Source organism: Coenobita brevimanus, chromosome 1 (genome assembly GCF_032717465.1).
Source record: "Coenobita brevimanus isolate Jiangsu-jjx chromosome 1, ASM3271746v2, whole genome shotgun sequence".
Lineage (NCBI taxonomy): Eukaryota > Metazoa > Arthropoda > Malacostraca > Decapoda > Coenobitidae > Coenobita > Coenobita brevimanus.
The window spans coordinates 8,069,030-8,095,572 of record NC_136954.1 but is presented as its reverse complement, the minus strand read 5'-3'; the positions used below and the strand labels follow the sequence as shown (position 1 = coordinate 8,095,572).

At 39.2% G+C, this 26,543-nt stretch overlaps 1 pseudogene; it reads right to left on the bottom strand.

The window, feature by feature from the left end:
* Positions 1 to 26,543, bottom strand: part of LOC145413476 (glutamate receptor 1-like) — an 806,335-nt pseudogene that overhangs the window by 21,095 nt on the left and 758,697 nt on the right.

The following is a 26,543-nucleotide window of genomic DNA, read 5'->3' as shown; positions in this document are numbered from 1 at the left end:
AGAGATCTTCCCCATGCAAGTTAAAATAATTATGGCCCCGAACAGAACTGAACGGGTCAAACCTATTTCTGACTGATATTTTCTGTACTCACTTAAGCGGTGAGTGTGGGGGAGTGGCCACGCCGTACCCATTGGAGTTCAGGTTATGTCCAATCTTCATGGTGTCGCAGGGAAGTTGTTCGTTGATGTAGTCGTTCTTGACACTCTCCAGCAGAAAGGCGTACTTGCCCTTCGACGTTCGTACCCGCTCGATGCCTTCCTCGTACGTGGACGTGAACACATGCTTACGAGACGACATAAACTCCCACATTCGACTGTACACACTTACCTTGGAATGCTGAAAAAAGGGTGGAAAATATAAACTAGTGGAGACAACAATATAACACCGATAAAACAGGACCTCAAGAAAAACAAAAAGGTCATAACAGTGAAGGAATAAAATAGCTTGATAAAAGCAAGAGCAATACTGAAAGAGCATTCATGAACGGTAAAGTGAAATCATAACGGTGACAGGTACAATAAAATTCGCTGATCCCCTCACGGTGCATGGAGGTGAACAGATTCTTGCGGGAAGACAATAATCTTGGAAAGCTGGAAAAAAAAAAAAAATGAAATGGACTGGTGGTAGAAGGGATGCATAATCAGAGGTGTAAATCGTAATCGAAATAGAGCAAATGTTAATTGGGGAAGTACAGGAGAACGAAACAGAGAAACCTAGAAAAAATTGGAGAGAGAGAGAGAGAGAGAGAGAAATGAGGGACGCAGAAATGGAAGAAAATTTGAATGGTGATAAATGAGGAGTGGAGACGATGCCATCTTTTTATAACCTGTTTTAATACAAATGCAAATATAGAATGTTTGTTTTTATTTGGCCTATACTTAAATGACAAATGAACTGTTGCGAAAACATATTAAAAAAACTGTCATTGTAGTTGCCTATGCCACCATCATCATGATCACCACAGCAATTACCACCACCACCACCACCAAAGACATCTAATCGAACTGTCCACAAATCGACCCCAAAATGCTGCTGGGACCTCTTTTTCCCCTTCAGTCTGGTATGATTTCATTCAAATTAAGAAAGACCTTGTACCAAAGAGGTTAATGAAGGCTATGTTTAACACTTCCAGTCTGAAATGTCAAAAAAAAAAAAAAATCTGGTGAAAAAAAAATCTAAAAAAAAAAAAAAAAAAGAGGGAGGGGGGAAGACTTCAATGGTTCACTTGACCCTGATTTTTGTCTTGTTGCAGCTTATTTCACTTAACTCAGTGGCAGAATTACACAATACTGCAACCTTTCATCCTTTCCGCAGCACTTCGTGACTAGTATCATATTCTAGTGATACTCTCTTATTAAAACTCAGTATTGAAGATGGAGAGAAGGTAATTTTAGGCCAAGTTAGAGTAAAGAGAGTAGTGAAAACCTTAATCCATGAATCTTATGACGTGTTGTTCATTGAATTTTCTGTGGGATGGTTCAATGGACAAAACAAGCAGTTACGACACCGAACAAGAGAATACATCTACTTATTACCAGAGTGGGTGGTATTATGAACATTAATGTTTAACTAATTTTACATACAATAACCTGAATATGGCTATATACAAAACCTAAACCTAACAAATGAACACAGTAAACACAGTGTAAGATCAAATGTAACACTCGATGATAAATACAGTATGCTGAAACTCTCAGTGTCTTATAGTATATCCAATGTAACAGTGCTTTCATGTAAGACTGCACTATACTTCTCTGGCAGTCACCAGTAGCCTATCTGAGCACCACACACTTTTACCGCATGTATCTTATTCATCACTATTTCCTTAACTGTTCACCAAGTAAACCACACAGTAATAATGAACATCCTATGGTATATGAGTGAAGTACTGAAGCACAAACAACAGGTAACCCAATTAATAACCGGCTGTGTTAATATCCTAGTAGTTCCTACCCGTCTGCACTACTGCTGTGGCCCCTTTACTCCACACTGCCGAACTGCCTCGTGCACTCATTCCCCGTCAAGCACAAACCCGTCATTAATACACTGCACAAACCATAATGTCATCTCCACATATAAACTAGGGAAAGTATAATGAATTCCACCAATCACAATTATGTATCAATATATACAGTGAACAAAGAATATATTCTAGTACACAACACTGTACCCATGAACGCACTGGATTACGCATAAAATCATCTAATCATGATTCTTTCCATGGATATAATCATATAACCTTGAAACAATAAAAATGAATGTCACTAAGTATTATGTATTGTATATATATATATATATATATCTATCTATCTATCTATCTATCTATCTATCTATATATATATATATATATATATATATATATATATATATATATATATCATCCAATCCTACGTTGCCCAATGAGGAGCGTAGGAGCCCGGGGCTAGGCAGTTGGTCCTGACATTTCAGATGAGAGTGACCAACCTCATTCATCCCTGAGTGGCATTATGTGAGCAATAAACCACAACCACACCTTGGATATAAACCTTCACAGGCTCAATCCGATTGGAGCACAATAATTACCCACTAAACCACCAGGTGCCAAAATTTGGTTATATGGTAACCACCAAGCGTAGTAAATGGTTTCCTGGTGTACAGGAAACCATTTGGCGTGTCACTCAGTGTAGAGTCACCCACAGGCAGAAGGAAGAGGAAAGAATGAAGGAATGAAAGACAGAAGAGGGAGTGTAAAGTCACTCGTAAGCAGATGGACGAGGAAAGAATGAAGGAAAGAAAGATAGAAGAAGATGGAAGGAAAGAAGGATGGAGGAGAGGACAGGGCGGACACGCGAGAGCAGCACTACATTCAGTGAGTGGATGGTGAGCGCCCCCACCTACCACAATATATATATATATATATATATATATATATATATATATATATATATATATATATATATATATATATATATATATATATATATATATATATATATATATATATATATATATATATATATATATATATATATATATATATATATATATTGTTACGGAACAGAGAAAGATAATGTACACTTTAAGTGAGAATACTAAAAATCACTACTGTCCCGTAAAGTTCCAGGTTCAAAACAAAAGAGTTAGGTAAAATTACAAGTTAAAGTTTAATGCTCAAACTAACAATAAAACATTCAGGACTCATAAGGATAATGTAATGGCAAAAAACAGGCTAAATATATGGTTAACTGCAATAGCCTCTATTAACACGAAATTAGCAATAGTAAATTTATCTAAGTCAGCCCTGATAAAATGAAAATACCAGATAATACTCAGTGAATGCAAGATATATTATTACAGATACAAAATATTATTAACAATGGCTTGACATCCAAACTTTACATTAATCACAATAACCTTACTAGGTCTAAGAATTAACACCTTATGCGATACGGTACAAGGAAAAATGTAGTAACACTTATACTCAAATTACACAGCTGCTAGATGGTTGGAGACTTCCTGAGCACTCACAATAATAATAACTGTACAGGGGAGGACAGAGATGTGAGCAAAATGAGGAGTAGATCTAAGTGGCAATAATGCAGAGACTGAGCTCATTATATAGGGGCCGGCAGAGCTTGATACAACTTGTAAGAAGGACGCGCAAATGAAGCCATGGGGACAAAGAGTTGACAATCCTGCTCTGAACAACAGAAAGAACGACTTACTCTACTATAAGGGAGGAGGGGGGGAGTGAGGTAGAACACGCCCGTGATCAAACATGCAGCATACTGTACGTTAGAATTACACAAAGGATGATGAAATCATAGGCTATGTAACAATATATATATATTAGGGTGGTCATTCTGGACTATTTTGTTTGCTGGCAGTGTATACAGTATTGTGAGTTTAGGTGTAAACTCTTGGGACACCAAATTTTAGCCGAATTGGATGATATTTACTGGTGCTGCATCTTACCCAAAGTTTGAGCCTAATAAGCAAAATTATTGTTGTGATAATCTTATTTCTTATTTGAATGAAGTGTTTGCTTTACTTCACTGGAAGCTACATTCTAGTAATACCGTATCTGCTTGTTTGTTTGTTTGTTTGTTTTTTCAGGGATTTGCCTTTTGAGTTATTATTTGGCACTTCTTTACTGTGAAGGGAAATTGTCAACGCCAGTGATGAAAAGCAGAAGCAAAACCACGATATGGCTTGTTGGCCAACCAACTGAAAGACTATTTGGAAGTGAATTACCTTCTTGTGGAGAAGTGTTAGCGCAACCTGATGCGAACAGAGACACGAACACAGGGATTCAGCACCTGTTCAGTCTGATGAACTAGGGGGATTCTGGGAGACAGCTCGCACTCCTGCATTTGTGCCACGTTATTGTATCCCCAAAATCGAATTTCTCTATGAAGAATGGAGAAAGTTGGAGAGGAGTAAGAGCCGGAATACAGGAAGAGAGGAGAAAAGAAAGAAATTCCATGAACAGATGAAAGATCTCTTTGACAATGCACACACGAATGCCTTCGACCTCATCAAAAATTGTGGGGATAAGGAGTTTCTTGTGGCTCAGACGGAGAGAGGGAGGCGAGGCTCTATGCCGGGTATGAGGGTTAATAAAACATTCAACGAAGAAGCACATATTTACAGTATGCACTTACCATAGTACAAATACCTCCTGAATACACAAAACCCTATATACTGGTAATGCCTAAGCAGCAAAACAAAATTGTGTATGTGACTCTCGATTCTTGTAGTAGGAATTAAAGATGAAAACAAGGAGTTTATCTTGATTTATTATCTTCAGAGAAAATCTCGAGCAGTGTATGTATTACAGAGACTGAATACACTAAGTAAGTCTAGTTGGACCCTTCTTCTTGTTCACTCTCTCCACTACCTGTCGGTTCTATAGCTAGCCTCTTTCTGAGCTCTGCTTCCTAAATTCTGGTGTAGCAGGGGTCGTGTCACGTGTGTTACACTGTGGTTGGAAAGTTCTAGAGACCTGTGTGTGAGTATGTGTGTATGTGTGTGTATGGTCACTAGGCTTTGTTCGTATGCTATCTCGCTGACACACTACCTATATCATCCTCTGACTTGCTACTTCCTGTGTATTGTCAACATTTCCTCCTACTAGCTGGTATGGATTTATTCATACCAAATCAACAATTCACTAAAAGATCAAACTCTCCAAAATGGTTTGATGGCAATTGTGCCAGGGCAACAGCCCAAAAGTCATTGGCATATAACTCTTACTTAAAATCAAAAACATCTGAATCACTCTCCCAATTTAAAATTGCTAGAAATCATGCAAAAGCTGTATTAAATCTATCTAAATCAAACTTTCTTCAAAAGCAAGCATCAAAACTACTTAACAACCCTAATGACAATAGAATATTCTGGTCAACTCTTAATTCATTCAATAATAACTTTAACAAGTCATCTACCATTCCCCCACTTAAATCTTCAGACGGCAATATTACAAATGACCCACGTGGGAAAGCAGATATCTTTGCTAGTACCTTTACCAGAAACTCTACCATAGATGATACCAGCCAGAATGTCTCAGTACTGGAACTTGATTCTCCCAAAATTGCCCCACTTAAAATACAGACAAGATACGTAAAATCCATCCTAGACAATTTACCTACCAACAAAGCTCCAGGCCCAGATGGAATTAAGCCAATTGTTTTGAAAAAGTGTTCCCCTGAACTTGCCTCTGTCCTAACTAAATTATTCAGACTATGCATACGTACTTCTTTATTCCCAAATTCATGGAAAGAAGCCAATATCCACCTGGTTCCGAAGAAAGGAAGTTCGTCTGACCCCTCCAATTACAGACCAATAGCTGTCACATCTTCTCTTGGTAAGGTATTTGAAACTTTAATTAATAAGCACATTGTTAAACATCTTGAATCCAACAACTTAATTAGTGATAGACAATACGGTTTTCGCCAAGAAAGATCCACCATTGACATACTCAGTCTCTTAACTCATACCATCCATCAATCAATTGATCTTTTTGGAGAAACTCATGCAGTAGCTCTTGATATCTCTAAAGCTTTCGACAGAGTATGGCACCGTTCCCTGCTGTCCAAACTCCCTTGCTATGGACTAACATCTTTTGTTCCTTTGATTTCTTCCTATCTTAGTGACAGGAAAATAAGAGTAAAAGTAGATGATGTATATTCGAATTTCCACTCAATTAACGCCGGCGTGCCGCAGGGATCAGTTCTGGCGCCAACCCTATTTCTGGTTCATATTAATGATCTCTTATCTGTCACTCACAATCCCATTCACACATATGTAGATGACTCAACACTACATAGTTCATTCACACTCAGACATCCATTTACAAAGTCTAATATCTCTACCTCTCAACTCAGTACAGCCATCTCCATAAATCAAGATCTATCTACAATCAGTGAATGGGGACAAAACAACCTTGTCTCTTTTAATGCTAGTAAAACTAAATATATACAGTTTACTAATAGACAGATATTGCCAGATTCGTACATTACCTTCAGTGCTACTAATATTCCCATCTCCAAAAGTTTTGAAATTCTTGGTGTCTCACTTAACAGTGGCCTCAGCTGGACCTCTCATGTCAGATCACTTGCTAAAACCGCCTCAAAGAAACTTGGATTATTGTACAGAGTCCGTAACTTCTTCGCCGATGAGCAGTTAGCTATAATTTATAAGAGTCATGTGTGCTCTCAGCTTGAATATTGCTCACCCTTGTGGAATGGTTGTGGAGAGGTTGCATTAAGACAACTAGACAATATTCAGAATAAAGCTGTTAGAATCATTAACAACCCTGCCATTACATATAAACTACCTCCCCTGCAAGTAAGAAGGAATGTTTCCTCCCTTGCATTATTTTACAGATATTTTTTTGGCAAATGCTCAGACGAAGTTGCGTCCATGATGCCACCTCTCCATGCCTTCCCTCGTGCTACATGGGCATCTGATAGCGCTCATGACTGGAATGTCACTCAGCCATACTGCAGAACTTCTGCCTATCAGAATTCTTTTATTCCCCGAACTGCATCTCTCTGGAACTCGCTTCCCCAGAGTTGTTTTCCTCCAAATTTCAACCCACAACTGTTCAAGTCTAACTGTTACAGATATTTTATGAACAGAGGACACCAGTAATCTGGTGTATGGATTATTTTTTTTTACCCATTTGTTTTTCCTTCCTCCGTTCTGTTATTTTAAAAAAAAAAAAAGTTAACTTGCAAGATCATTTCCCATTCCCAGGCTTGCCTGGAGCTCTGTCTATCTATCTATTTATTTATCTATCTATCTATCATGATTTGTAATTATAATATGGAGTCCTAACATTGCTTGGCCACGCCGCTGAAGGTCCTCCGACAGCAATCATCATTGACATATGCTAATCTATTAGTACATAACATTGATTATAATATTGTATACATATAATATTCATAGTAAATTGCAATGATCCAGTAATATTACATTTTAAACAAGTTGTATATATATTTGAATAAATGCACTAAAGGTAAACTATTTAACTGTAATACAGTATGTACATGGGTTATTGTAGTGAAATGCATACATGCAAGAAAAAAAATAGTTTAAAATTAAGATTATGGTAAGAGTTATTAATATTTCATTTAAAGATAATGCTACTGGTATGTCATACTTCTATATCATGGGTCATTCTTCTTTGTATTTTTTTTTATATATATAATTAATACTATATACAAAATATGTACACTTCATTCAGGGGGGTTAACTTGGATGTTAACTCTACCCCCACTAAATACTGACTCCAAGTTTGCAATTCTTGCATGCATTCTGTGCATTGCGAACAACAGTACTGCAAATACAATGCAGAAGATTATAAAGACAGTAGGTGTTGGGCTATACACACAATATGGGTTGAACATACTCAAACTCAAATCTTCCCAGGGCTTCATTGTTTCATTGATCAGCTGCATAGTTTCAAACTTAGGTGAAGTCAACTTAATACTTGTGCTCATGTTTAAGTCCATATCAGACAGTGGGTGGAAATGTTTGTGTGTATGGTTGATAATGGCGTAGTGATTGATGGTGGATAAAGTGGATATGGATGGTGTAAATACCGCACAGTAGTCTGGTGCTATGTATAATCCTGATGCTGAAGTATGAGATAGTGGTATATCTGGACAGACTATGTAAACTGATGTGTTATGAGTGAAATAAAAAAAAACTGTGAGTGTCCGATGCGTTGATGGTGTACAAGCTTATCTGGAGCAAAAGTGAAGTTGCAATGATTATGAATATTGTTATTTCTGATGATAGCCATTTCACAAGGGACTGTATCAGTAGGCTGAAACGTGAAAATGTACGCAGGACAAAGATGAACCGCATGTAAGGATGTGCGGCACTTTCGTTCAATCGTTGATTCACTTGCGAAAGTGACAGTGTTCCGTCTCTTGGAGACCATGATGAGTTCGGTGTCTGTGTTGATGTTGATGATGACCAAAGTGTTGTTATTTTTAGAGGGGAAGGGGTGTATTTGGTATACTGTGAACAGGTCTTCAGTTATGAATGGTACATGAACTATTACTGATGTTGGTGTTAGTGTTGCTTCTAAATATGGAAAATATTGCATGAATTCCCTACTTCAGAACAAAGGCTTCAATTTATGTTTATGTATGCCTTGACTAATTATCTGACGTAGCTCATGAACTGGGAGTAAGTCAATTGTGATCTTGCCATCACCAGCATTCGAAATTCCTTGCATAAGTGCCCTGTAACGAAATCTAGTGTTGTCTAATTGTAGTAAAATTGTGTCAATATGTTCTGTGATGATCGAGAAGTGTTGGAAAAGTGTTATGTTACCTTCCATTTCATTTATTTTATCTACACTTTCGAGAGCTAGGTTTTCTGCCTTTTTCAGATTTTTCACAATTGTCTTCATTGCTGAGTTATGTCCTGTGATGAATTTATCTTAGTATGTTAGTACCTGAGCTATTTTATTAAATTTGATGTTTATTTCTTTAAGGTCATCCTCTGTAGCCAATCCAAAGATGTTCCCAAGAACTGCGCCACCCAGTTCGAACAAACCGCGCTTTTGGCGAATACGTGTGATGTTGTTCCTGTCGCTCAATACCTCCGTTCCATAAGACGGAAGATCTTGGATCATGATGAGCATAGTTGACTTTGCCTGTTCTATTTTCCATTTCGCTAACTTCACTATTTCATTCACTTCCTTTGTGTTATGTGCTTGTGAAACATAGCTTCCTATCATGAGGTCCAGGGTTCGCATGGGTTTCGCGAGATTTTCTAGATAAGAAGGTAATTCATACAAGTAATCCAGACTTATTTCAGTACTCATGACGTCTTTTACGATTGACGTCGTGGCCGTTGGAGCTATGAGGCATCCTTGTCGTATTATGTGTTGGGGGTCTAAGTGCGCATATCCTCTTGCTATGTAGAGGAGAATCCATAGCATAAGTCCCTTCATCGCTACCTACCGAAAAAAAAAATCTATTAATTTCCTAATATGGTCATGCTGTGGTCGATGATAGTGGTGATGTGCATTACGGTTGATTGTTATTTCATTTATAGAAGGAGTTTAAATCGATATTTAATTCTCGTAAATGATGTACTGTAGATTTTATTGGAATAGTTGCACCTATGTTTGATTGTTTGGTATATGACCTTAATTTCTTTTTGTAATCATTGTTGTTTTCTTGCTTGGTTTCTTGAGGTACGTTCGCCTGTTCGGTTGTATCCGATGCTGAATAATTATTGGATAATTCCCTTGAAACTCGTTTTAAATGGTCAATATGAACTTGTTTCTCTTCGCCACTTGACAGTGACTTAATTAAAACTTTGTTTGCTTTTATGTTAATTACTCTGTATGGGCCCTCAAAATTTGGGGATAATTTATTGTCTCTCGTATGAATGATACCATAAACAATGTCTCCTACGCTGATAGGTGAATCTCTTGCCTTCTTGTTAAATGCCTCCGTCATTTCTTCCCTGGACATCATTAATTGTTTTTTGACCCTTTTGTGTATGTCCTGGAATTCACGTAAACGGAGTTCAGAGTAATCATCGTAATTGTATATGGGCAGACTGTCACCTTCTAGGAGCTCATACGGTAGTTTTTTATCTGTCCCATATATAATGAAATGTGGTGTGTCACCTATGGATTTATTTATAGATCCATTAATTGAGGCTTCTACTCTGGGAATCCAATAATCCCAGCTTGCATAATTTTCAATGAGAATGTGTCGTAGCACATCTAATACTTTTTTGTTTTGTCTCTCTACTAACCCATTAGATGCTGGGTGATAGGCTAAAACGTTAACCTTTTTGATGTTGTATTGTTTACATATTTCTTGTAAGATCTCAGAATTAAATTCTCCTCCATTATCACTTATTAGTACCTTTGGGGTAGTAAAGCGACATATTACATTATCTGTTATTGCCTTTGCTACTGTCTCTGCTGTCTTATCATTAATTGGAGCTAAAATGACATAACGGGAAAAATTATCCGTTGCTACGAATAGGTATAGGTTATTATTGTATGATAATGGCATCTTGAGTAAATCAACAGCGACAACGTCCCATGGTTGATGTGGTACAGAGTAATTACCCATTGGTGCAGGTGTGATTGGGTATCCTTTGTGTTCTGCACATGATTCGCATCTGTCTATATGACTGTTTATATCTTTTCGTAATGAAGGCCAGTAATATAACAGCTGGGCTTGTTTGAATGTCTTATCCTTTCCAGGATGTCCTGCATGTGGGCTATCGTGTATCGTTCGTAATACTTGGGGTATCATGTCATTAGGTACTACCAACTGGTTAGTATTTCTTTGGCGTTTTGGTTGTTTTGGGTTAATCTTGTATAATGTATTACTGACCATTGTGAATTGTTCGAGTGGTACATGCAGTTTGGGTAATTGTATGTCATCTCCACTTTCTAACTTGTATATAACTTTAGACCAAATTGGGTCAAGTCTTTGTGCTTTTGCGATATCATAGTGGTTTGGGATATTTCCTTTGAGATCTAATGCCGCGACCTGAATTGTGTTCGGGTTCCTAGATAATGCGTCAGCTACTATGTTCATTTTACCTTGTATATAATGAATTTGTACATTGTAGTTTTCAACTGTACATCATCTTGCTCTCCTCCCAGAAAGGAGTTTTTCTTTAAACATACCCACTAGTGGTTTATGGTCGGTGAATAAGTGGATTTCATAACCATATACCAAATCTCGAAACTTTTGTAATGCAAAAACCACTGCAAGTGCCTCTAAGTCTGTAGTGCAATAATTTTTCTCTGCACCTTTTGTTTGTCTGCTGGCAAATGCAATTGGTTGATTCTTTCCTCTTTTATCTTCCTGCATCAGTACAGCCCCTAATCCTTTAACTGATGCGTCTGTACAAATAAGAAATGATTTTGTTCTCTGTTTGGGGTCGGTATAGATGTTTTCACAGCTGATACTGTCTCAGGTACTCTCATTCTACTAGAATGTGCGCGTGTGTCGACCATACCTGCTTTACTGCACTGCATCACTACCTCGTTCATTAAGTCTGGTAAGCACATGCCTAGGGTGTACGCGATCGTCTTGGCGATCTTAAGGGTCCTATCAGGTAATTTACACAAGGCAGCTAAATAACCAATGATGTCCACGACGAGGTCTGGAGACATCTTTCCATCATCTGTTATCCAATTTGAGTTTTCCAAAGTAACTAACAATGTTCTTTTGATTGTGGAGACATCAGCAGTTATTTCACTGAGCACATGGTTTGTAGTGTGCTCCCTTACAAGATCTACAATCTTATGTAATTCTGGAATTATACCTGGCAAGAAGTTCATACCTCCAGAAAATTTCTTCAAAAATTCAGTTTTAAATTCAACATGTCCTAGCCCTGAGGAGCTTATCTGATCTCAACAAATAGCTTGCTGGACATCTTTCCTGGCTTATGCAAGATGAAAAAATGGCAATTTTCTCTCGTTCATCGAGTATGTGGCGCTTGATGAACATTTGTTCGCACTGACTGACCAATGAAATGACGTCAATACGATCTTTTTCTGTGCAAGAGAATTTTGGGGCAGTTTTATCTTCATGGTAAACATAAACATGAGGTGGGGAAGTTTGATCCGAGGTATTTGTTTTTTTTATTCATTTTCACTGTTTGCTCTGTTAATTTAACTTGGACTTGTTTATCGTTGTGTGAGGGAATGGTGGAATAGGTTCGGCCGGAACGGTGAACCCTGTTAAGTGTATTGGCATACGTGTGCAAGTCAGCGACAAAGTCCTCACTTGCTACGTCAGAGGGGGTTTCCCACTCATCATCTGGAACTGACGTATTTGTTTCTTGATCTTTAGTTTGTGTTAAGTTTTGTACAATGGGTGTGTTGCCTTCGTGCTCTCCTAATTGTGAATCTGTTGTTGGAGCTAATTGTTTTTCTTTACTTGCTTTGTTTTTTATTCTTCTTGCTGCTGATTGACGTAACAAGAAGATTATAGAGTTTTTTGTAGACTTGTAGGCTCATTGGCTTGTAGGCTGTATTTTGTAGGAATTCACTGTAGAACTGAAGCTAATCTTGTAGAGTCTCGCCTGCTTTTGTAGAAATTCACTGTTGATTCAGAGACGATGTCCGTACGTTCGCTGCCAACCAAATGTGACTCTCGATTCTTGTAGTAGGAATTAAAGATGAAAACAGGGAGTTTATCTTGATTTATTATCTTCAGAGAAAATCTTAAGTTGAGCAGTGTATGTATTACAGAGACTGAATACACCAAGTAAGTCTAGTTGGACCCCTCTTCTTGTTCACTCTCTCCACTACCTGTCGGTTCTATAGGTAGCCTCCTTCTGAGCTCTGCTTCCTAAAGTCTGGTGTAGCAGGGGTCGTGTCACGTGTGTTACACTGTGGTTGGAAAGTTCTAGAAACCTGTGTGTGAGTATGTGTGTATGTGTGTGTATGGTCACTAGGCTTTGTTCGTATGCTATCTCGCTGACACACTACCTATATCATCCTCTGACTTGCTACTTCTTGTATATTGTCAAAATTTCCTCAGTTAACTTGCAAGATCATTTCCCGTTCCCAGGCTTGCCTGGAGCACTGTCTATCTATCTATTTATCTATCTATCTATCATGATTTGAAATTATAATATGGAGTCCTAACATGTACACCATACATGAACACACAAAAGCCAACAAACCAGGGATGCCTAAGCATATATATAAATAAGAACAAAACTCCGCATGTTATACACTCACAACTATTGGCAGTACTAATCTGGGGTATGTTATTCCGGGTTAATGGCCAATAACCATACGTTAAGAGTACACAACACTACTTACCAATCTTTTGGGAATCGACAAAACATATATTCCGGGTGTGCGCATTTGGCTTTCCCACTCACAACACAATAGCGTGAACCCCCGACCATGTTTTCATATTTTTTAATACCAGATGCACGTGAGGGAAAGCCACTTCGTTTCACACCATTTGTTGAAAATACGCACCCACAGTTCTTTTGTACTGATCCATTCATTGCTATATAATCTGACTGAACATATTTATTTATATGTATGTATCTGATGCTGTTTCACGAGTTATAAACATTTTTTTTTCCAGGTAAACAGAAGGTAAAATGGCAACAGTCGAGGTATGGTCGTGGCAAAACGTCTGTTCCTCAAACGTACTTAGTTTACGTCCAGAAAACAAACTTCGTCGCCAACGCCACCTGCATTCATTACACAACACTATCATGCTCCGAGGTTCCACTCAGGAGTAATCGCCCTTTTAGAGCTTCACTGTCATCATATACGAGTATATGGTCCCTGCAGACGACTCTGATTCAGCTGTCCTGACTGATAGCTGATGACGTCACAACAGTGCTATCCACAATCCCTGAATGACCAGCAAAGCACTACAATTCACCAAGTGACAATACACAGTAATTTGGTGTTTGTGGCGTGACACTGTTACCATGACAATCCAGCCTCCTCTTGCTACTTTTAAACAACTCGGATTGGCAGAGACTTCAGACCACTTAAGAATAAATGAGCACTCCTAAGTTGAATATTATCGCCAGGAGGCAGCTAGAACGCAGTGAAACATACCACACCGGATCGAAGGAATAAAACCATCTGGGATTAATACACAAACCAGAAATAACCTGAAACACACACACACACACACACACACACACACACACACACACACACAGTCATCTTCACCACCAAAACTCGATTCAAGAAAAAGAGTAATTCTGACCAACTCACTTGTAAAACTTAAACTTTTTTTTTATTTACTATCTATCTGTCTATCTATCTATCTATAACACAAAGCCCTAATCCCGCAAATGGAGGCCACAGACAAAACGCCTCCAAGTCGCTGTCACCCACCATTTGACTGCCCTCCCCCCCCCAACTCACTCACCCCTCCCTCATTTACCATCAATTAAATAGTCGGTCATAGTATATGAAAGAAAAAAAAAAACGGCTCACCTCGAAAAACTTCATGGATGATCCCCCTTGGAGCGTGCCATATTCCACTTCAGTCTGACTGGCCAAATCGTCCACAGAGTTGATGGGGGTGACCAGCCTCTCGACGGTGAGGAAGGCGGCCAGGCTGGCAGTGTACGAGGAGATGATGATTAGTGTGAAGAACCAGCACGCACTTCCCACGAGACGGCCCGACAGCGATCTGCAAGGTGAGTAGGGATGGAGGTAATATTCTGAGAGAGTATAAGGTGTTGAGAGAGCTGTGAGGGAAGGAAAGTGTGAAAAAGATGTATGGATGATAAGGATGAGGATGATTTACGTAAAGAACCACCAAGAACTTCATGTGACATAAACTTCCCATGACACAGCCCGACAACAACATGGAAGGGCAGTAGTGGTGGATGCACTATTCTGTGAGGGTAAAGGTACTGTACATTTACACTGAGGTCGGAACAGAATGTATTCAGACACAAACTGTTCGATCGAGTAGATCAGGATAAACCAGTATTATATTTCGTTTCATTCGCCATGTTCTGCATAAAATGTTTCTTATTGCCACACGCAATGTAGATGCCACTGAGAAACGGATTGGCCAGATAGCGAACCAGTGAAATTAGCTTTTTTTTTTTTTTTTTTTTTTTTTTTAAATACCAGCCTACATGATCAGACAGTCTGCATCACCGGAGGTTTATTCTGGCCTCTCTGTGAATGTACTCTAAGACGTGTGAAGGAATCTATGAGGGAGGGAAAGTGTGTCAGAAAGGAGGATGGTTGTTGTCGATGGACGATGATTAACGTAAGCTGTAATGACTGAACTGAACTCAACAAATTAATCACTGGTCTGGCTGAGATTCGATCTCAGGCCCTTGCGCTTGATATATGCGCATGCTACCACTGAACAAAAGAGAGGATCCCCGCTTTGCCTCTAAGCAACGCGGGCTTTAATGGACCCTATTACATTACTCTTTTCTCCTCTTAGTGATTAATTTAGTTAGCTTCGAACACATGGTAGCGTAGCATTGGAGACCACTGGGATGCTGCGGGGCACACCAAACAGCTCATCCCCGGGATGTAATGTCTAGGATGTTGTCAGCTAACCAACAACATCATTGCCTTCCAAGCCTCCCCTCACGTCCCACACCGTTGCCAGCCAGTGTACTGACACTTAACAGATTTATCACACTGTCCTGGCTGAGATTCAATCTCAGGCCCTCGCACTTGATAAGCACGCACGTTACCACTGAGACATAGAGAGGATCCCCGCTTTGCCTCTAAGCAACGCAGGCTTTTATAGACCCCATTACAGAACCACCATGCATTCCCCACGACACGGCACGAGAGCAATCTTGAAGGTTAGCAGTGGTGGAGGTGATATTCTGTGAAGGGGAGAGTTTTGGAGAGGATCTGTGAGAAAGTGGTGGTGTCAAAGAGGTCATTTAAGCAAGTGATCATCATCTACAGTACAATACATTCTTGCCATCAACAGACAATTTTATTAAACTAAGGCGAGATTTTTCTAAGTGAAGAGATAATAGATACGGGAATAAAATTTCATTAACCCCTTTTCCACAAGAGGTCCTGCCTAAACTGCACATATCATTTGGTGTCAACATAAAGAATATAAAAGTCACCATATTGGAGGGCTAACCCCTTCACGACGGTGGCCTCTTACATTTTACCACTGCCACCATCATACGAATGTATTAGGTTGTCAAGAGAATACTCGAAATGCAAGATTCAGATACAGGCCTCATTATCCTCTTCACAGGCAGAGATGCGTCCTATTTCCGAGGTCTAGGTGGCGTCCTTGGCTTCGCAGCACCTTATGCACGATTTATTCTGCATACTCGTGTTTTTCTATCTTGTGCGAGTACGTTATGTAGTGCTGCCTACTTCTGCCTTCACCTTTACCATTCCTTTTCTGTGTCTGCCCTCCTCTCCTCCTACATCTCCCGTCTTTTCTGTCAATTTTTATTACTCTTCTTTCCTTTTTAGGTGGCTTTACTTTGCAAACCAAATGGTTTCCTGTAAGCCATGAAACCATTTACAACGCTGGGTGGTAACCATATAACCAACCCACACGTGTTCCCTACGTCCCAGCAAGTGGGTTGGCGGAGGTTTGGTGCCCCTTCCCGTAAAGCAACTAACTCAGAGACAAATGGCCACCCCTTACGGGATTATGGTCTGGTTATACATAAATAGACAGATAGACGTTATGGGTGCAAAGTATGTCGATACTAAATTTACAGCAACGGGCAAACAAGAGCAGGATAAGGTGATACGTATAGGATATCTCACTAAAGATGTTGAGAAAGATACCACACACACACAGTTAATCCCATTCAGCCATACATTCTCCTGTCTGTCTGTCCGATACTCAGACATGGAATCATCAGTTATTATAAACATTAAAGCTGAACCATCTCCATATAAAAAAATAAATGAACATATGGTACACTACTACACTCACCATCAGAAGTCCTGTCACCTGCCTGCTTTTCTCTACACGGGGTTATGATCAGTCCTGCGAATCAACAGCAACCGACACATGTCTTGGTATGGCACTACATCAGAGTCGGGTGTTACAGATTCACCACACCGATTGTCAAAGATCACGGGGATAGGGGTAAGAGAAGTGACAGGACTTTTGATGGTGACTGCACATAAGGCTTGTACGGTTGATATGCAGGTCTTTAAATGTTTATAATTATCAGAATGACTATCTATAAATATTAACGTCGCACCATGTAGGAAAACACGGCCAAAAACTCTATAATTATGGTCTATAATTGATACTGCAAGCTAGCACAGAAATCCTTCCTGTGTTGCATGAATTTCCCAAGGTGAACCACAGACCATGACTTTGAATGTGTCTGTGTGTATCTTTGTTCCTTAAATTTTTAGGATTCTTTAGATATGCAATTATTCTTACTATTATCATTTAACTCAGATAACCGTGAAATAATCGTAATATCTTCATGGTCTGTTTATCAGCATAAATAATTCTCACCTGTTCAGGCCAGAATTCCGTGATCCTTAAACACCTGTAATCATGGAGCAAGTCTTTCCATTAATATATACACCAGACCTCCTAGGAAAAAAAAATACGGTTCTTATCTGTATGGTGTATGTATCTATGTACCTGTAGCTCACCTTGGGCAGATATCGACCCCTTGTTGCATGAACGCCCCCAGGGTGAACCACAGACTGTTGCAGATGCTGAAGTCGTTGCTGACACCTGACTTGCCGTACATCTCTATCACCTGAGAGAGGAAGGGGAGGGTAGGATATTGCTACGTGTTAATAATAATAATTATTATTATTATTAATTATTATTATTATTATTATTAGTAGTAGTAGTAGTAGTAGTATTGTAATCAGTAGTGTCCTTGAACGTATATTTATCACCTCTCTCTCTCTCTCTCTCTCTCTCTCTCTCTCATAGTATAAAGTATGCTTGCACCCAGTCGCCTTGGGCGGGCCGATTACACTTGGTTCACACACTACACACACATCCAAAGCCACTCCAACACTACAATACACTTACAAGCACTTCTCACCCTACATACAATCTCTACCAGACAGCCTACGACACTTGGTAGACATATATTGGCTGTATTGTCCTCACTTCGGTCGGGATAGACCGGTCCTGCAGTGGACATACGGCTGATGATCTATATATATATATATATATATATATATATATATATATATATATATATGTACTGTATATATGCCGTATAATATATATGTAAGTATATAATATATACAGTATGTATAATATATATTATCATCATCATCATCATCTAATCCTGTGTTACCCCATGAGGAACGTAAGAGCCCGGGGCTAGTCAATTTAGTACTGACATTTAAGATGAGCAACCAGCCTCACTCATTCCTGAGTAGCATTATGTGAGCAAAAAGCCCCAACCACTCCTTGGATATTAACCTGCACAGGCTCAATCCGACTGGAGCGTCCTAATTACCCACTAAACCGCCAGGTACCATAATTTTGTTATATGATTACCACCCAGCGTAGTAAATGGTTTCATGGTGAACAGGAAACCATTTGGCTTGTCACTCAGTGAAGAGCCACCCGTAGACAGAAGGAAGATTGAAGAATGAAGGAAAGAAATACAGAAGAGGAAGGAAGGAAAGAAAGATCGAAGAGAGGAAATGGCAGTCACCCGAGAGCAGCACTACATAGAGTGAGTGGATTGTGTGCCTCCACCTACCACTTTATATATATATATATATATATATATATAAATATATATATATATAGATAGATAGATAGATAGATAGATAGATATAGATAGATAGATAAATAGATAGATATAGATATAGATATATATATATATATATATATATATGTGTAGATATATAGATAGATAGATAAATATATATATATATATATATATATATATATATATATATATATATATATATATATATATATCAGAATGTCATTTAAGAGCATCATAAATATTCGCTGAAAATAGGAACAATATTATGACCGCGACTATGCATCAAAATTTTTGCAAGCCTCATAAGATACCTTAGGGTATAATTTGAATCAAACCTAGAATAAGGTCGTTTAAATATTTAAGAACGGGATCTACTGTAATCATATTTACAGTTTTAGCAGAAATATCTACGTAACAGCAAGACCAGAAAAATTGTTGTTGAAAACTGTGTAATATTTGAAGATGTATGACAGAATAAAGTACCCTAATGGAGCAAAGGAAAATTTAAATTATCATGGTTACTAAATGTATTTAAAAACTGTGAACGGTAATCACTTAGTGAATAATACTATGCCATTACTTAACATAAAAAAGCAGAAACCACTAAAGCCAAAAACCAAAAAAAAAATGCACTCACCTGGGGAGAAAAACATCAAAATACAATTCCGTCCAGAGATCTACATTGAACAAGGTTCATAAACAAACTGAGCTAGTGGACAGGCCACACACATACTGGAACAATGAAGCACTACCATGATTACTGGATATCGAACACGTACCCTATGAAACCATGAAACATTATTGGCAAGACTGGTTTTAGGATTAAGCTTCTTAATCAAAATACAGTACTTTACCCGTGTAATGCAACCCCATGATCCCAAACGTACCAATAATGTGAAATTCTCTGTGAGAGGGCATTATTTGCACAGTGAGTGATTTCTTAGCAGTAACGAAGTATACAGTGTAAAATATTCTCAGTTCAGTAACTTTTCACTGTGTTCCAAAGCTGATTCGGAACACCCTACTGAAGCATGGCAAAAACCATGCCTGATAGCTAAAACAAGCGAACTTGTGTACAATATTTTAACATGACAGGTTCACATGCAGTCCTCAGTGCCTAGCGTTCTGAAACTGTCGATCAAAAACGGTCCCAAAATTAACACTAGGGAAGCTATTTCTTAAGATATTTGCAGCTACAGTAATTTACAGCTTATCTTGCATAACGAGTTGCACTTTCGATCTGCAAGCGTCACACATAGATTTCATTAACTCCTACTGGACTCTTGTACCTGAACATAACTGCCTGTTAGCTGATAGAATAAACTGCAAGTGATTACGATGACGCATTATTAAAATCTTGCGACCACCAGACGACTGTATTCAGCTGAGGGGAGCCTCACTAGTAACAAAGCTATTACGGATGGGTATATCTAACTCATTCAGGTCGAAAAGTCTGCCCCGATGTAATTTAAAAAATGGTAACAGGTAAAGAGCAAATGTCACTGTACTGAGGACGTAATATGTGTTTTATTATCGCAACTTCCGTCCAGACGATTTTATTCAAGTCTGATGAAATCATCTGTAGTGACGGGGTTAGAACAAGTCCCCAGTGCCCTTTTATAACTTGATTTCCCTCCCAGAGCAGAATAAAGTCGTCTGAAAAGTGCAAGAATAAATAATACGTAATCAGAGAAGTGGTTAAGATGTGATAAAATAAAGGCACTGGAATCAGAAAGGCGCATCAACCAACAGCCAGCCTTAGTGTTTCACGCGGCAGGAGGCCGACCACTGGATATATATTTCCTGACGCAATTTCCTACATGCCTTTCCATTTTAAGCTCATAAAAAAATAGTTTTATTGGCAGTGATATGGTGATGTGAAGCGTTTGTGTGTGTGTGTGTGTGTGTGTGTGTGTGTGTGTGTGTGTGTGTGTGTGTGTGTGTGTGTGTGTGTGTGTGTGTGTGTGTGTGTGTGTGTGTGTGTGTGTGTGTGTGTGTGTGTGTGTGTGTGTGTGTGTGTGTGTGTGTGTGTGTGTGTGTGTGTGTGTGTGTGTGTGACAGCCGGTCCACTGAGGCTCAGCATTTTTTTTTTTCTTTTTTAGACAGCAGTTGCTTCCCTAACCAAATTAACCATCACCTCACCCGTATATAGTATTCCCCTAACTACCTCACCTTCCACTCGCTGGGGCTGAATCTGCTGACAAGGAACAGGACGATGGAAACCCCGACGTAGGCGAAGACGATGCAGGTCCAAATCTCGTGGGAGAGTGGCGACATGAAGCTGAACACTCCGGGTTTCTCCTTGGCGGGTTTCTTGATCATGATGGAGATGCCTTGGGTCATGAAGGGCTTGGTGAAGTCGACTACCTGTTCCCTCGAAGATGTGATGGTTAGTGGCGCGATTGCTATGTCCGCCTCCTGTTGCCCAGAGAAAATGTATGAGTTTGGAAGTATGTTGGAGTCTTTATAACGAAGCAAAATGGAAAAAACAAAAACATTAATCATCATCATAACAGTAATGTATCGCGATGCTGACAATTCGCTGTGATGCTGATAATTAATAATGATAATTGATCCACAAACCGTTTTGCGTTATACACCCCCCCACACACACACCAACCCCCATTACCGAAATACAGACATACACAAACCCCTAACACTTTCCAGAGTCACCATCCCCCCCTTTTACACACACACACACACACACACACACACACACACACACAACCAACCCCACAAATAGTTCATTCACTTTCACACACAACCCCTGCCCCTCCCCCAAGACACACACAGATATCTCCTGTTTATTTGCTACTAACCGTACACATTTCATTACGCTCATGGAACTGCTTATATTACGACACAGTGATAGCACGGCATTAACGAATATACTCGTACAGTAAAGGAGGAACTTATCTTTCTCAATGCTCAGCTCTTCAGCCAGTCATGTCCCTCCTTATACAGGTTGAGGTTTCATTCATAAATTACGTGTGCTTACTATGGTTCAGCCACCAAAAAATCTCCACACGCAAAATACTGACATACGTTCCACCTGGTAAACTGTAACATACGTAGTGAGGATTTAGATCCAGTCTAGTTAAATTTCATTAATCTCCTCCTCTTGGTATTATTATTGATCCTCCTCCTCCTCTTCTCCTTTCATTATTATTATTATTATTATTATTATTATTATTATTATTACTTTTATTACTGATCCTCCTTTTCCTCCCTCTTATCTGTTCACCGTCCCTCTTGTTATCGTCATTACCCTCCACTTCTTTTCCTCCTTCTCTCCTCTCTTTGTCTGTTCGTATTCACCAGGGCCCAGGGTCAAATCCCCGCTGGGGCAGGGAACAATTCAAGGATCTGAATTTCGTAAAAGCAGAGTTTACTGATCTACAAGAAGACCCGCCGACATGTCATAAAAATACCCCCGCTAATACCAATACACCAGTCCTGTATGAGACAGCCCTAGCATGTATTCAATATGGACGGTGGGTGTTAGCGCCGAAGTGGTGATATGTAGAGGTGTATGGTATGCAGGAGGACTACTGGGCCTTGGGAGCAGACTGAGAAGCCTATGCCCAGAGTCGGACACAAAAAAAACTTTCCTCTGCTCCTTTCCTCCTCTCTTTTGCTCCTGCTCCTTCTCCATTACTTTCTTCTTCCTCCTACTTCTCCACCTTCTCATCTCCTTCTCTTTCTCTGCATCTCTGTTCCTCCTCCTCCTCCTCCTTTTGTTCCCTCTTTTGGCATTTTCCACTCACTCTTCCCACCTTCCTATCTTCTTCCTCTCGCCCCCTTTCTTCTCTGTCTCCTAGTTCCATCTGAGGGTTATTTCACAGCAGTATCTGACACTGACCGGGGCATATTTTCTTCCTTTTGTGCATTAGGAGTCCACAGATGAAAGATATGTCTTGCCGTAAATTAAGCTCATTCACACAAGTTTCGACCTGAAAGATTTCACTTAATCATAACTTGCAGAAAAAAAAAAGAAAAAGAAAACGGCAAAACAGTGCACAGAAAATAAACTTAAATCAATATAAGTACTGTTACGGACACCAATCTGTTGACTCGCCTGTGATAACTGGTAGACACCGAGTAATGGCCCTCGAAACCCAGTACTGGGATCCCAAGACCTCAACAAATTCCTCTGAATACAATGTTGTGAGTGAAGTGTTGTCTATGATGTGGAACGATATTCCTGACCGCAGCTGTACACTGTAACACTAAAGTTCAGTTAACAGGCGAAATCACTGGCATTTAAACAGATAAACTGTAGTGGCTGTCTGTTATAATTTTTTTGTTTTTTCTTGGAGGAACAATTTGCGGGCTACTGGCCACTGGTTCCTTCTTCCTTGCATAAAAAAAAAAAAAAAAAAACGAAAATAATAAGTGACAGTTGAGGTAATCAATATAAATGACCAATAACAACCAATAATTCAACGTTATCTGTGTATCACCTGAGCCAATATTAATGCAATAATCTCCATCCCCGAAGGAACCAACAGGCAGAGTCGAACTCTTACCATTGAAAACGCATCATCGCATTACAATGGAATATAACCCTCGTACTTTAACATATACACCCACGGATCTATCCAGTAAATAAAACATAAATTATATAATGTAGAAACTGGGGCTACACACTAGGATAATTACGATTAATTATCAGGTTGGTATAACGAGCATCCTAACAGTTCTAATTCATGACTAACTTAAATGTACCGGTAAACAGTACCATCATCATCATCATCATCATCATCATCATCCAATCCTACGTTGCCCCATGAGAAGCGTAGCAGCCCGGGGCTAGGCAAGTTGGTCCTGACATTTAAGGTGAGAGTGACCAGCCTCACTCATCCCTGAGTGGCAGTACTAGAGCAGTAATTCCAACCAACCCTTGGATATAAACCCTCACCGGCTCAGTCCGACTGGAGTGCAGCAATTACCCACTAAACCACCACGCGCCATAATTTGGTTATATGGTTACCTCCCAACATAGAAAATGGTTTCCTGGTGTACAGGAAACCATTCGGCTTTTCACTCAGTGTAGAGTCATCCATAGGCAGAAAGAACGGGAAAGAATGAAGGAAAGACAGACAAAAGAGGGAGTATTAAGTAACCCGTAGGCAGTAGGACGAGGAAAGAGTGAAGTAAAGAAAGACAGAAAAGAAGGAAGGAAAGAAGGAAGGAGAGGAAAGGGCAGACACCTGAGACCAGCACTACATCGAGTGAGTGGATGGTAAGCGTCCCCACCTACCACAATAAACAGTACCTATGCATAATAAATAAATACCGGGTACCTTCCAACCGTGAAATCATGATACCGCCCTGATCAAACAAATCAGCCACATTCTCACCAAAGCTGTTGGACACTGACCTTGGCCACTCACGCACGCTCACATTAGCTGAGTAAACTCGCACCTAACAAATGACACACTAGATCCACACTGGAATTAATAACCTTCACCATTAACCCTGATATATACATGATCTATACACATGTGAATCTCTGTGTGTTATATATATTATATACTACTATTTTATTTCATGGTTTTATATATGTATATTATTTTTGTATTCTCTATAGAAAAATTTCAGAACAGGGGCTCGGTTTATTCAGGTAGGCTTCTTCACGAATAACTCTGGTACTTTTCTACAAAAACTTTCACAGGCAACACTGAATCCACAGTTGTTTATATTATCACCTAATATCATTTTATATATTTTTACATTATTAATATTACGGCAAGGATTCCTGGGATTTGCACGGTGAATGAATATGTGGTCCACTTCTATGGGCATAATGCTGATAAGTTCTCCGACTATTGTATTTTTTTTTTCTACTCCTGGCTTGCTGTACCCCACCTACAGGTGTTAAAAGGGCGGGATGATGATGATGACATGATGATGAAGATGATGATGATGGTCTAAAAATATTACTATTTATATTGTACACTCCCTATAATGATAGTTCACGACACAATAAATAATAACGTCTATAGTCGCGGCGCCCGCCTCTGAGGTTATTATCGTATCGTGGCAACCTACCATTCAAAAGTGCGTCCGATTTCGTATCATAGTATACACGAATCATATTATTATGCACGAATATATTATACACGAATATTATTATACACGAACATTTTATACACGACTCACATGCGTCTCATATTATACACGAAATCAGACGCACTGTAGGGGTACGTTGCCAAGACACGATAATCACAACCTCAGAGTCGCGCGCCGAGACTATTGTACACAGCATGTAAACAAATTAATACAATGATAAATTAATATAATGATGAATCATTTTAAGTCATCAGGTCTTGGGGTCTCTCATCAAAGAGAAATGTGTTGACTAATGATTGTGAGACGGACCCAGGGTAAACACCACTATCTGTTTATTTATTCAAACATCTATCTATATTCGTTTATCTATCCACCCATCCAATGTTAATTCTGTATAACCCCGCATAGAGAGAGAGAGAGAGAGAGAGAGACTAATTTGACTGATGCTTCGTCTTCCTTTTCAAAGAGGATTATTGGGTTGCATGTTTTATAACAAATAAATCATATATAATATAAGGCCTTCTTTTTTTTAACTCATTTAAAAGCACGTCAGAAATCCAACAAAAGAATAATTTTTTGTGGCAGGTTGTTTACCTGTAACCTGGGGGGGGGGGAAGGAGATTCTCTCTCTCTCTCTCTCTCTCTCTCTCTCTCTCTCTCTCTCTCTCATTCCGAACGGTTTTTATTCACCGTTTGGGAGACCTCTTGTAAACTTAGGTTAATGACGACATTATAATCCCACTAACGCTAAGCTGAATAAACTTAGTCCGGAGATGTAAGACTAAACTTACAAATACATCATGCGAGAGAATGAGTTAAAAGAAAATGGAGAAAACCAATGGAGGGTAACTGAAGTAAAAATTAAGGCAACACTGACCTGTCTCACCAGCTCCCCCACCATGCCGTCCCAGCCGCCGTACTGGCCATCGTTCTGGCCACCGTACTTGTTGTCCTTCACGAGTTGCAATGTGTCTGTAGAGAAGAAAAAAAAAAGAAAGAAAGAAAGAAGTACCGGGAGTGAACATGCTAAGAGATAAATAAGCCAGCATGAACACTAGAATGTGATTGATAAATTATTGGGCACCTAAGTTGTTCTTCAAATTGTTAATATCTTGGGGAAATCAAGAAAAAAAAAAACTGTGGGTAGGTACATTAACAAGAAGAAATCGATAAGGAAACAATATGTGATCTACAGAAAATACAATAACCTTCACACGCTGCAATGTGTCTTGCGGGACACAGACGAGTGAGTAACAGATTAATGGGAAAGAGGGCACCAAGTATACAATAACATAAATATGCGACAGAGACAAGACCCTACAAGCAAGGAAGAAGATGCCATTATTAAACGAGATCACTCAATGAGCCCGTACCTCCACTGTGGCAGCACTATTCCCCTTACATGTATTTCAGACCTTGGCCTTTGACATTTTTTGCAAACAAATTTATTCACTTGTCCCTCTGATATTCCTGTCCTTATACGAAACAAAATAGTCTGAGGTTACAATAAAATAAAAGGGCAATGACTGTGGTGAAGGGAATTTCTAATGCGCCATAAATATATCCTGCATCTCCAACACGAAAACGAAAGTAACTGCTACTAAAGAAATAATAACACTTTCACAATCTATAAACGCTTTCACTTATTCCGCAGTCACAAGACGATTTTATTCAGCTCAGAGAAATTTTGCCAGTCAAAGAATTGATACCTCACGATTAACCTTGTGTGGTAGGTTGTGGCAACCATCATCCA